This window comes from Argentina silus (assembly GCF_951799395.1).
Source record: "Argentina silus genome assembly, chromosome: 3".
NCBI lineage: Eukaryota > Metazoa > Chordata > Actinopteri > Argentiniformes > Argentinidae > Argentina > Argentina silus.
The window spans coordinates 15,621,684-15,636,113 of NC_139657.1; the positions used below are offsets into that span (position 1 = coordinate 15,621,684).

The window sequence follows — 14,430 nt, forward strand, 5'->3', positions numbered from 1 at the left end:
GATGATGTAAAGTCAGGCTGTCAGGCAGAGGGCAGTTGGGCTGGCTTCCAGCACTAAGGTCAGTGACAGGGCCTTGGGATACTATCGACCTGACTCTATTGTGGTGACAGGGGCCGCTGTTGGCAAAGCAGCTTTGCTGCCAGGCACGAAAAGATGACAATCTACTCTGGGCAACACACACACACACACACACACACACACACACACACACACACACACACACACACACACACACACACACACACACACACACACACACAGTCCTATTGAGAGGACAAGCTCATACAGTAGGTGCTTACAATTATTTCAACATACAACATGTGGTTTGTGTGTAGTTCAATGTTGAGCTATTTCAGTCAAATTACAGAGATAATGGTTGTGAAGGAGCGACCCTTCACTAAAGACATTCACGGTTTTAATTGCACATAATGAATGAATTGAGCACCTGCCAATTTTGTGTCAAAATGTTGATCATTGAATGTTTTTGCGAGTTGAGCAACAGGTTTTTTTTTTCGTTAGCTGTCAATGTCATTTTAAATACAGGGTAGGTGTGCCAAAAATGTTGGTCAGATGAACATTTTTAGCAAGGTAAGTCACAGGTTGTTTTTTTTGTTGCTATGGAGCCAACGTGCCCAAGAGGAGGCAAGCAGGGCGTTTACCAACACCAGCAACCACAGACCAGTGGGTGAAGGTCCATGTGGCCATGAGTGGTCGGTTGCAGAGCCCAAAGTAGAGCAGCGAGGCCCAGAAGGGAGCAGCTTAGGAGTGACCCCATGACTGTGGCTCAGTTGATAGAGCATGGCACTAACAATGCTTAGGTTGTGGGTTTGATTCCCGCTGGGACCATATATACTGGAAAATGTATGCACTCACTGCAATGTAAGTCGCTTTGGATAAAAGCATCAGCTAACTGGCCAACTGTAGTTGCTGTTTGCCACCACAAGGGGTATGTTTACCTTCCAGAGCCTGGGTGTGTTTGCCTCGACGGCAGTATGAGCCAATAAGGGTAACAGTCTCACTCAGGATTTGCCAATAAGAGCTGTAAGGATTTGCATAGCAGACAGCATACTGGATGTACTGTAAACCCCCCCCCCCCCCTTCTGTTTTACATGCATCAACATCCTGGCAACGCATGATTGAACCATACGTGCCTATCTCTAGCCATGCTCAGAGGTTTGCCTTTGTTTGGCCCACCTCTTTGTGTCCGTAATGAGGCGGTGATTACAAGAGCTGCTGGGAATGCTCAGGCCTGTGTGTCTGCCTGCATCGGTCTTTCATATGTGACCAAGTCCCACTGTAATTACGTGTTAACAGGCCATTGTGGTGGGGAGCAGTTGTCAGAGGCAGAGCTGGCTGCTTCCTATTCATCTGGATAATATTTATAGAGTGAGTGAGTGAGTGAGTGAGTGGGCACTAAGGGGGGGCTACTGTGCCCAACCACCAGCCACCCCTGGGGAGTCACAGTGGGAAACTCTGTTTCACTCCCCTCTCTCCATCTCTCTCTCTCTCTCTCTCTCTCTCTCTCTCTCTCTCTCTCATACTGTATATTTCCCTCTTTCCTCTTTCTCTCGTCTCTGATTCCCTCTCTCTCTTTCTCTTTTTCCCCATCCCCCTTTCCTCCCTTTCTGTCTCTTCTCTTCTCTCTGTTCTTTCTCAGTCCCTCCAACTCCTATTCTCTTTTATGTGCCCCCCCCCCACCCCCACCCCCTCCCTCTCCCAAGCTCTCCTCCTTTCTCTCCCAAGCTCCCCTTCTATCTCTCACGCTTCTCTCCCTTACACTCTTTTATCGTATGATTCTACAGCCAGGTTGTGGGTTTTGTTTGTGGGAGTCTCACAAAGCCACTAGGGGGATTTTGTTTCTGTCCGTCCAGCCTCCCACCTCCCCCTCCACCCTCCCTCCCTCCCCCCTTTTCTCCCATGGATGAAAGTGCCGCAGACTAAAGGTCAGCCAAGGAAAGAAAATCATCTGCGATCTAGGAGACCCCCCCCCCCCACCGTCCTCCTTATCAGAGAGGGGGCTGCATTCTTACACTCTTCTCTTCTCTCCTCATTTTATCCTTTATCCTCTCATTCCTATTCCTGCATTCACGCTTACTGGATATGAGGCAACGCTGCTATCATTAGCAGCGGCGCATCTGTTTAACAGGGCTGGCTATACGTCGGAGCACAGCGTTTGATGGCTTCAGTCCGATCCCCACAGGAGCTCATTAAATCAGCCAGGCAGGCCCATCCTACCCCCTACTTACTACACCCCCTACTACAACCGCTCCACTGCACAGCTCTACTGGAATGAGAGGGGGACGGAGAGAACGAGGGAAGATGTGGGTAATGAAGGAGGGAGGGAGGGAGACAAAGGAAAAGGGCCTGAGAGAGGAAAAACAGAGGGAGAGGGAAGGGAGCAGGAGAGTGGTTCAAGTGTGTGTGGAAAGGCCAGATTAAAGCAATCTATTGAAGTGGAGATTGAGTATGTGTTTCTGTGCCGGTATTTGAGAGGGTTTCAGTACGCTATCAGGTTAATCTGTGTTAGGGGGCTGGCCCCGTGAAATGTGATTATTGCGCTTTGAAAACAATTTCAGTTTCATACATCACTAGGCTCACCTGCCATTCGCGCAAATGTACACAAATGTGTAAATGTATGCATCTCTCTTTGTCTCTCTCTCCCTCTCTGTCCCTCTCTCTCTCTCTTTGTCTCTCTCTCCCTCTCTGTCCCTCTCTCTCTCTCTTTGTCTCTCTCTCCCTCTCTGTCCCTCTCTCTCTCTCGCTTGTCTCTCTCCCTCCTACACACATAATGGCACTAGCATTCCTACACTCAGATACCTAAATGTGCACACAGCAACCACACACACACACACACACACACACACACACACACACACACACACACACACACACACAGTGCACAAACTGTCTGTGGCATACAGATAGTCATATAAATCTCGTCCTGTCTGGTCCCAGGGCATCTAAGGCGGGGTGATGAGGTTACAATCTCACTCAGGATTTGCCAATAAGAGGCCTAAGGAGGATGGATGATCTCTCACTAATTAAACACTCCAGTCTGTAGGGACTGAGGATAACCCTGCCCTGCAGCCCTACTCTCACTCTTCTTACATCCTCACACCACCCCATAGCCAAGCCAGGGAGGACAGTCCTACACACACACACACACACACACACACACTCTCTCTCTCTCTTACTCTCACATTACATGATAAACTGGCTGCAGTACAATACTAATGAGCCTAGCCTACAGCTTACTGTATATCCAGTACACATCCTAACCACGATACAAACAGGTGGTGCTTCATTAGTACAGTGCCATTTACCAGCTGCTCTATATAAGATGCCTAGAGATAGCTATAGAATCTACTGACAAAATGGAATAGACACAACACTCATTAAACAACACTCAAAAGTGGTACAACACTATGTAGGCACCAGTGGGGGTGCATTACAATGAGCCCGCCCTACCTCCACCAGCCTCCCCTGGTTGACACAGTTTATGTCCCATACTTTCCAAATGTGACACACTCGATTGAGTCGTGAATCAGATAAACCGTGTTTGGCAGTGAATGCATCATGTGTTCATTGTGTGCGTTGCATCTTATTGTCACACTCCCTGTCACTGTATCTGTGTTGGATAAAACAAGGAGAAACAAAAAAAAGGCCAGCGAGCATACTGTTGGGATGGATATCAGGGAGGCAGGGGTGTGTGACGGAGCTGTCAGTGGAGTAGCAAGACTTTAGAGACTCTCTCTCTCTCTCTCTCTCTCTCTCTCTCTCTCTCTCACACACACACACACACACACACACACACACACACACACACATACATACATACACAAAACATATGTATCTCTGTACACACATAAAGTGTAGAATATATGCTCTTCATCACCCTGTAGCTTGGTTGTTAAACACAGACAGTTAGTCATTACCACATATAGCCCCAGAAAAGAGATTTATGAGATACTGTAGTCACTGACACTACCGTTTTTCAGAGCAGATCCTGTTGGCTTCAAATCAAGAACACTTGAATGGTTTCTAGGGGAATTGCAGAGCATACTAATAAACCCATTCAATTGGCAGAGAAAACGTGTTGGAGCAAACTCAAGTGTTTTCATAAGGAGAATTCAAACAAACCATGGGTACACAACGCATACAAAGTAAATGGAGGTAAAAGTTACAAAAAAGGCCACTTTTAACAACCCTTTTAAAGTAGCCTAGTTTATCATTTTAATGTAATCATTTGGTGGGTGTGGGTTACCCTGTTTGTGTCGAAGCATATGTGCGTCAGCTGGTCACAGCTTCATATCACGCGATGTCCGCTGTCCTTTCAGGACCACATTGTGCAGCATGATCGCTGTTCTTTCAGAACCACACCGTTAGATAAAGCCTGTTCTATTGTGACATGTGGGTAGTGAGCTATGAGGGTTTGCGTCGCATATTTCCGCATGCTGTGCTGTGTGAAATGCCCTGAGGGGGTTGGTCCTCAATTCTTTGTTTTTCTTTCCACGTCATTATTCGCCGCATGTTTTGTCAGCTATGCAAATATTTCTTTAGCCTCAACCAGTAATGGAATGCCGTTGAGAGTCGGCACGAAAGACATTCTTTCCCCCAACTCACTAACGATGACAACTAGCCAAAAACCAGTGGGAGTAAATCATACTTAATTAAACTACTGTTTTCAGTGTCCCCGATGCGCGCTCATCCCTTCAGAAAGTGGTAAACTTTAGAGCCGAGATTTGAGGCACAAAACAGAAATTCACACAAATCCGACAGCTCTAGGTAATCCCCCCTTTAACAACAGCGACTTGAATTCCCAGCGCTGTTCTTCCAATGCCCTCTTATCTAGGTCTAGTTACAGTGGGCTTCTCTCCAGATGAAGCTAATTAAATGTATCTAATAGAAAGGCTTTCTAGATAATCTGTGAATACAATGAATAATCTGTCAAATCAGTACAGTAAATAATCGGTCAACACGGTGAGATAGATTGCAGTCATTTCTTAAATTGTTGATTATAAAACATGGGTCATCTATCAATTTCCAGAGAGCTGATCATACAAACCTTCACAGAGATGTCATTTCCGGATGATTATGCCATGATGAAGCACATTAGTGATGATCAGAGAACTGTTAAGACCCTATGACTGTGAGATGGCCTCAAGCACGCCATCATAGGTATGATAAACCCTTTCCCATCAATGACCATTATTACATCAGCAAACAGTCTGGGTCTGCTTCATAACAGATAAGTGCTCAAAAACACACAATGCGTTTTTGCACCAGAGGGCTAGATAAAGTGGAGTGTAGTTAAAAAAAAAACTCTGCACACTGACCTGCAAATGTGCTCGAGCCATAAATGTATCTCACACCACATGGCAAGAGAGTGTACTGGCGTAACTATGGATGCTGTATAGCACATATGGATAGATGGATAGATAAATGAATGCAGCTCCTAATTAACTAGTGCATGGTGTGGTGAGCCAAAAAAGCGCTAACAAAACCTCCTCTGTGTTAGTCAGCCAGTGAGGCGAGGCGCTCTTGGAACACGCCACTCCTGTTGGAATAATGGGCCACTTTAGAGGCCTCCAAGTTAGTTCACAGGACCCAGGGCTGGGAAACCGCGAGCGCAGGGTTCAGAGGGGGTTTTTAATTGTTTCCTCGTTTTTTTGTTTTTGTTTCTCTCTCTCTTTCTCCTCTTTTCGTTCTCAAAAGGAGGCTGACAAACAGGCAATGAAGGGGATTGTTTTGTATTCCGCTGGACAGGCAGTGAGGTAAACACAACTAGGCTGTATGCTCCATCGAATCGGGTTGGGGATAGGCTGAGGGATGGAGGGGGCGGGGGAGAGGCTGGGAGAGGGGTTGGTTGGGGAGGGGAGGCGTAGGTGGGTGGGGATGGACGGGTGCATTGGAGGTTAGTTGAGAGGGGTAGGGTTAAAGGGGTGGGGGGGGGCGGCGTAGGGAGAAGGGGTACTCCGGAAGGAGAGAGATGTGGGTGCAGGGTGTCGGGGTTACCCTTCAGAGTGCGGGCATTGTGTTTGGTGCTGAAGTTCTCATGCATGTCCCCTTTTGGCTCCCGGAGTGTCTGAAAGTGATGGAGCTCTCTGCGATTAAGCAGACAAGTGGCAGCTCTGCTCCGCGCTCCCACAGCTCAGGCTATTTACATACTCAAGAGGGACATTAATGCCGGCCGATCCCCCTGAGCTTAACAAAGCAGCACACAAACCTGCCTCAGAGGCCCATTACGGCCCTAAATTGAGGATTTGGGGGCTAGAAAAGGGAGGAAATGAAGAGAAAGGTGGGGGGGGGGGGGGGGGGGGTGATGAAGGGGGCAGTCAGTGGTGTGTGTTTTCACTATCAATTCGCAAGTTTCCGACCAAGACCACACTGTTTGAGAGGGGTCTCACAGATTGAGATATTGTTTGGCAGTTTCCTCCGGAAACATCGTTCTCTTTCCCAACTAAGGCATGGTGTCATTGGAGCATGTGGACCATAAATCCATCCCTTCTTTTCTACCTCTTGTTTTCTTTCCCCATCTCTACCATTCCCTACCTCACTGTTCCTTTCTTCTTCTTCTATCTATTTTTTTCTCTCGTTCTCATCCTCCCTCTATATGTAGCATGTACCCTCTACAATAGATAACAACCTTTTCTACATTCTGAACATCTCTAGGAAGCTTCAAGCAATTATGTTATAGCATCAGTACTCAGACAGATACATAGCTTGGGATTCAGGGCCTGAAACCCAGAAGCAGAACAGATGAGAGGTATGGTATTCTCCAATATGGTACTCTCTCTCCAGTTTGATTTTGGTGCTCACTAACAACATTATTCTAGGATGCTTGGTTGCAAAACATTGTGTAAGATGGCCACTCGGAAACTGACGTGCTGTATATTGGAAAAATTGTTCGGATGAGATCTTCCATTTGTTTTTAATGATTCCGTAATGTGCTTTAATTATGATTCTTCCGTAATGTCCTTTAATTATGATTGTGGGGGTCACCCCACAATGGGGGATTGTTCTCAGTGGCATGGGCTCTGGTGCCAAGAGAAGGAACAAAAAGAGTGCCCCCCCCCCCATCCCTTCATCCCTCCTCCCCCTTCATCAACCCCTCCGAGAGCCCTTTCGTGACTCCCCCCCGCTGACCTGAATTCCGCCGGAGCGGATGCCAAGGGGATCGTGGGTGGTTTGGGGTTTGGGGGAGAGAGGGTCTGAGGCCTCTTCTACACTGCCACTGTGAATGCTAACCCTAACCCCTCCCTAACCCCCACCACCATGTAAATATTAATCTTCAACTTCCGTCTTTGACATGCTGTCACGTGCTGAAATGCTGTTCAAGGAAAGCACACTTGAAATCAGATATGTTTTATAGCAGTGAAAGTAATTGACCACTCTACAGTGAACAGCAGTAAAGATAAATACTAGTACAGTACACAGCTGAGAACGACACACACACAAAACAAATGGATCACTTAAGCTAAAATTATGTAAGACTTTGCCGGGAATTCTTTAAACATATTCATTTAGCCAGCTATCTGTGTTCGTAAAGAATATGCTAGACTGCCCATGACTTTTGACCACACTAGTCAGAAATAACATTTGTCGGCTGCTATAACTTTTCAATCTTTTGTTTGTTCATTTTGCACATAGTCACGATGTTATCAGCTTCGCTGGCCTTGCAATCTGTAATTCAGCTCTGTGAGAGCTGTCAAGTACCACTTGGCCTAATATCAAGGGCAACTCTGTACTTTGCCCTTCTCCGCAGAATGGAGAGAGATAAAACTCTAGAGGCTCATTTGTAAAACAGCATCATCACACTTTGCATCAGCGTTGTGAGCTGAGTTTATAATCTTGAAACAATCAAGCAATCAAGCAATCCTCAGGGATTCATTATTTCAAGACAGCATCAAATTGAAAAGAGAAAGCGAGGAAACAGCAAACAGCTGCGAAAGCACACTTGGGACTAATGTGTTTATTTTCTTCCGCTTCTTTGTAAAACTACACATGCCAACTGCATAATAACAGGTATTCTAAATGAGCAGAAATGCTCTAGCTATGACCAGCGGAGATCTGTGGCTGTGCCGACGGCAGGCTGGCTGACTGGTGAATGCCTGTGTTTCTGTTCTGGTGCAGTCACACAGAAGTGAACGGAGTGAGGGGGCTTTGTTTATGCAACCCATGGGAAAGGGCTCACTCTCCCAGCTTACTAAATAACTGTGCTGCTGAAGCTACAGTGAAGACTGCAGCAGCGAAAAGATCAAGCATCCCTCACACAGCAGGGTGGAATCATAAGGGGCAGAGGAGAGGAAGGAAAATAGATTAGCAATGTCTAGAAAGGACAGGAAGAAGAGGGCGAATTAAGGGACAGGCGTGAGAAGGACAAACGTGAAGGATAGGCAAAGGAAGATGGATTGATGAAATTGAGGGACAGGGGGAGAGACTAAGAGAGAAGTGAAAAAGAGAGGTAGAGGCAAAGAAAGATGGAATGATGAAACAGTGACCAGAAGAGAGAGACAGGGGAGAGGAGAGGGAGGGACAGAGTGATAGAGGAGGAAGAGTGCAAACAGAGCTGGATGGCACTTTGGCAGCTTCAGCATGTTCCCAGGAGGATTACTCAAGCGCTAGATGCCACAAAATGCCAGCGAGCCCACACTGAAGCTCTATGAATGGAGACAAACACACACACACACACCTCTCTCCCTGCTGTATTCTCGTCCTTTGCTTTCCCTCTCTACCTCTCCTCTCTCCATTTGTACTGTCCTTTTATTTAGTCTCTCAATTCTTCTTCTACTCTCTCTCTCTCTCTCTCTCTCTCTCTCTCTCTCTCTCTCTCTCTCTCTCTCAACCACTGACAGGTAACAGATGCTCCATGTCCAGGATACTGGCACTGCCCTCTTACCCCCTCATGGGCAGAGCTCTCACAAAGCAGATAAACGCCCAGCAGGACACAGTGCCCCACTGTCCACCCCCCCCCCACCCCCCACCCCCCCATCTCTTTGCCATTTCTCTCCTCTCTTACAAAGAAAGACCTGATAGATCCCTCTCTGTTCTTTCCCCCGCCGTCCTCTCTCTCTCTCTCTGAGTGAAAAGTTCTCTGCCCCCCTGCCAGAAATGAAAGTGTTTCAGTTGCCCCCATTCTACCTGAGCTTCATTATTCACAACAAACCAAGCTTTAGGGAATGGTGTTACATCATAACACATGGAATGACAATATAGGGCACTGGATTAAAAGGTCAGAACAATGCGCTTTGTGGATCATTGCTCACTTCCAAGCCCCCTGTATTACCCTGCTGTGCATCAGAAGTCATATTTGCCATGAGCACAAGCCTAGATGGAAGGATAACTCATTATTGTGTTGTTTGGACTAGTGTTCGCACCAGCATAAAGACAGTTTCATTGATTTAATTTATGTATTTGTATCAGCAATCTCTCATCCACCATCTGACTCCCTTTTTCCCAGTCTATCATCCAGTCATATTCCAGTGGAATTCATCCACTCTCACTTTCATGTTTTAGCAAGCTCACCGTCGTAGAAAAAGTGCCAATTTAAATTTGAATTGTTTTTGCTAAGGTTTGAAAATAGTAATAATGTACCAGACTGTATATTTTATGGTTATACACAGTAAAGCAGCTCCTCGCTTGCTTGCATTCCCAATTCCCATTCCTGCCATGGCTAGCATCTCTAAACATCCCCCCTCCCCCCACAGTATGTGTTTGTATGTACCCCTCCCAGAAGCAGACCCTGAGGACTACATTGCATACCCTCCCTCACCCCCACATATGTGTGGTATGCACGCACGCGCGCACACAGACACACAGACACACAGACACACACACACACACACACACACACACACACACACACACACATCCTGTGCCCTGAGTGACATCTACCCTAATTAAACTAACATGTCTTCACAGATGTTTAAGATAATAGATTCTGAGAAATATGGTTTTGTTGCGCTCCACTTCCAGTACCGGATCAGCACTGCTCCAGGGTTTACTTTAACTGGACAGGACCTTGTCTAGTGTGTGTGCATGTGTCTGTCCGTCCGTCCGTGTGTGTGTGTTGTCTATGTGTTTGTGGTGTGGTGTGGTGTGGTGTGTGTTTATCACTGGATTTACCAGTGCAAGCATTCATGTTAATTTGCTTTCTGTAAAAAAGGTACTTAAGACAACAAAACACATGTCTGCAGTGGACATTAACACATATTGCTCCCACTAGGCATTTCAGTCAACTCAAAGCATTTTCAATTCATCAATATATCAAGAATAGTGTGGCTGTGATTGTAGCACTAATTCAACCTTTGATTTTTTTTTTAATATCAGAAACAACTTGCAACCTACAGCTCACTGATTCAAATCGCACTATAGACAACATTTTTTTGTTAATCGTTGTTGCTAATGGTAATGTTTGCTAATGCCTTCTACTGACAACTTACCCTAACCTTAACCACTCAAAGTTAGTGCCTAATACTGCCTAACCGCTACGCCATTCGGAGTTCATAAAGATTAACTTCTTATGTACAATAAGTCACGCAAATTCACTCACCCTCGTAGTGTAGGTTAAGTTTTTTCGAAAAGTCTCTTCGACTTCGACCCGTAATTGGGAATGGGTACTATCGTGTATAGCCACATGACTTATTTAGAGGACTGTGTTGCAAGACAGACAGATATCTGCGAAAATGCTTGATATTGCTGCCGCATGAAAATGTTTTGATAATGTTAATTTCACTTAAAACAATAAAATGTCATATGTTCTCAGTTCTTGATGACTTTCTCTTGTGTTCCAGCACTATATTGCCCAGTACTAAACAGCTTGACTCCATTGTTGTGTAAAACACTCGGAAATAGTTTTGCACATATTTTTGCTGATATTTTTGTAGGCAAATGAGATGGATTTTTGTCCCTTGCCCTCCCTGTCAGTCCAACACCAACTTCACACGTGAACACGCTGACGGGACAAAAACGTTTGTTGATGTGTGGGTTGATTGGACTAGATAACGCGATACATAACAGTGCAGTGATGGGTCAAAATTGCAAGCCCTTTTTTGATTGGACTCTTTCATGCAGTAAAAGTGTGTGATTGGTTAAAATAGAAAGCCCTTATAAAATATGCTATGCTATGATATTGATTTTGCATTGATTTTGCATTGAAATATGCAATCACAGCGTCGCAAAATCCTGGAGGGACTAAATAATGTTAACAATGTTTTGAACCATGGTGGATCCTTGTTAAAAATAATATCTTCATATTCCGAGCAACAACGCACAAAATTACATCTTAACTAGACCTCATGAATAGGTAGGCTAAATAAGTAGCCTAATGCTAGCGCCTTTTGTTTAAAATAACCCCATGCCCAGCCACAGATTGATTAGTGTGATTCACAGTGGTTTGCCCCCAACCCTAGCAGCCATGACAAACTTTACTGTACCTAGCTGGCAACTATTCTGACATATGTAAATCATGTCACTTTGTAGCCAACAGAATGGCAATCATAATGGTACAAGTTAGGATTAATAGACATTAAACCTTGAGAAAAATACTGTAGATCAAAAAAGTTACATTTACCCCTCAAAAACTATGTAGTAGAGTAAATCTTACTGTGCATGTACGTGCAGTTTCATCTCTCTAACTTGTTTCTGATTGACAATTGACCCCTGTTACATTTATCCCCAGTCTCCCCTACTCGTAATCCAGGTAGCATAATCTCACGTAGATTCAAAGTAATCCAGCTCCTTTGTCAGATTCCTCTCGGAAAAGATAAAGAAGAATACGAGACTTCTGCTCCTCTATTCTTTTCTTTTCATTCATTCTCTCTTTCTGTATGTAGTATACATTATTAGTATGTGTCAACTAGAATAAGATACATGGCAAATGTGAATTGACTGTAGTGCATGTATATTCTTGACATTTGATAAACATTTATTATTGTTTATATTATTACTGATTTGTTTTATTACTATATTATATATATGATATATCAGCACTACAAATGCTTTGATGTAAATCTCATTGGGAGTCTTGTTAATGGCTGCTAGCATTGCATATAAGCTTTTGCCAGATACACACACACACACACACACACACACACACACACATAAACATGCTTGTATGCACAACACAATTGTCATCCAGATACACACATAAAATGACATATTGTGTACTTGAGCATATAATAAGCTCCCCCAAATGTCTGCTGTGTATTCACTCATGTAAGGAAGCCAGCGAGTGCTACAGTAGTCTACGAGAGCAGCCTCTAGGCTCAGGACAAAACACATTAGCTGCATGGACACTTTCCTCTCCATATTCTCCCTCCAATTACACACGAGGCCCCTGCTTCACCAGATCCTGGCCTGAAGACATCCTTCAGCCACATAGTATCCCTTCCCTTCTCTACGGACCACCACTAGATGATTCAATATTAATTAATCATATTCCATCTAGATTTATCACCACCCAGAAGGCCTAGCAGACACCTCCTCTATTCCAGGGTTTGACCATCACTCAAGCGTCATGAAACATGTCCTCTGGATGTTTTCAAAATGACGGTCTAAAGAGTAATGTAAATGCAATCTAGTAAGAGCGCCAAGAGAGTGTTTCCATGGTGATGATGGTATGTGAAAGTGTGTGTGTGTGTGTGTGTGTGTGTGTGTGTGTGTGTGTGTGTGTGTGTGTGTGTGTGTGTGTGTGAGTGAGAGAGAGAGAGAGAGAGAGAGAGAGAGAGAGAGAGAGAGAGAGAGAGAGAGAGAGAGAGAGAGAGAAAAGCAATTTGGCTATTAACTGATAGTCAAAATCATTTTCCACCAAGATGTAACTGCTAGACTTTCATCAAGTGCAAAGAAGATTTTTTCGTGACAGGAAGATGACTGCTAAGCAATTGTTGGTCGTACATGCAGCATCCAAAACAGTATTCAAATACACTATGACTCACATTCAACCAGCAGAATAAGACCTCCCTCAAGGAATAACAAAAGCCTATAGACTATGATGACTATACTGGCATGCATGCCTCCAGATAAAAACAACATACACCAAACAACACCAGAACTTACAAGCCGCACATGACATGAGCAAAATAAAGTAAAAACATCTATTGTAACTTAAAAAGAAGGCAATATGCAGTCTAGTGTTTACAGATGCTTGTCGGAGGGATGTGATGTTATCTTATGCAACCATTATTACAATAACCATTAACTACCCCCCCCCCCCCCCATATTTACAAAACAGTAAATCCGATATGAGAAAGGAGGTTGACAATCAAGTGAATGCGATAAGGCACCCACAACTCGGCCGTTCATATTCTGGAATTTCCCCAAGATTTCGTCCGGCCATCAACTAACCAGGAACTCAAAGCAACGCAATTCTCACTCACTGTCAACAAACAACGCCATGTGTCATGAACAAAAACTCTGTGTCAAGGATAACTCCGTTGATAAGTTTGCATCAGTTATCATTCTTTACACACTAGTCCTCACTGTCTCCAGTTTAGGGATACCAGCTCGAGCCACGCGCGTGGAAGGGAGGCGCAGCAGACACGGAGCAGCTCGCATATGCAGCGCGCGCCTGGCACCGGAGCCGTGGATCCGTGAAGCAGTTTGGGAAAGAGGTGATATTAATGGGATTATCTCTGATTGCCAGATGCTCGAAATAGGCAATCAGAGGGCGCGAGAACATTGCAGCCCAGGCGAAATTTGGTTTATAACAGAAGCACACATTCATTATTTCCACATCGTTTGGTTTTATAGTTAATAAAGTTTAATAATGTTGAAATTAATTAAAAACAATATGAGGTCAAAGTATCTGTCTCAGGTGGGATTCAATTTTCAGGTTGCTGTGTTGCCAAACAATGTGTCCACATGCACCTGTTTTGCTGTCGTACGTAATGTGATGCGTTACCCATTGTTATCAAGACGTCCGCGCTCACATACTTTCGCCACCACACTGTGTTACATAGTAGTATATAGGCGTATGGTCCAAGATAAGATATGGTAGCCAACCGCCACAATGAAACACAAGTTTATGCAAGGATAATAATATTAATAACAATAATGATGATGAACGGTAATAATGAAGAAAAGTGATAATAATCACAATATAGTCATAACAATGATTATACAATTATCATAGGCTAATCATCATAATCATTATAATTTATCAGGAAAAACTACATCATGCTATTATTATTATTATTATTATTATTATTATTATTATTATTATTATTATTATTATTATTATTATTATTATTATTATTATTATTATCCTCTCTTTAGCCAGCACTCCATGTGTCCATGTGAATTTGTCATGTGCAACCATAATAACAATAGCCTCTCACCTTTGTTTCTAACCACGCAGGAATCGAAGGAAATAAGTTTCAGTCTCTCTTCTGCCTTCGTTGGATTCCTCTCCGCTTCAGAGATGTTCTGCAG

General features: G+C 44.2%; 1 protein-coding gene across 2 annotated transcripts in view; it reads right to left on the bottom strand.

The window, feature by feature from the left end:
• Positions 1-14,430, bottom strand: part of LOC310802439 (excitatory amino acid transporter 2-like) — a 31,813-nt gene extending 17,383 nt beyond the window's left edge. For both annotated transcript variants that reach the window (XM_083666792.1, XM_083666793.1), the window contains exon 1: positions 14,337-14,430. The gene's annotated coding sequence lies outside the window, so the exon portion shown is untranslated. The remainder of the gene's footprint in view (positions 1-14,336) is intronic.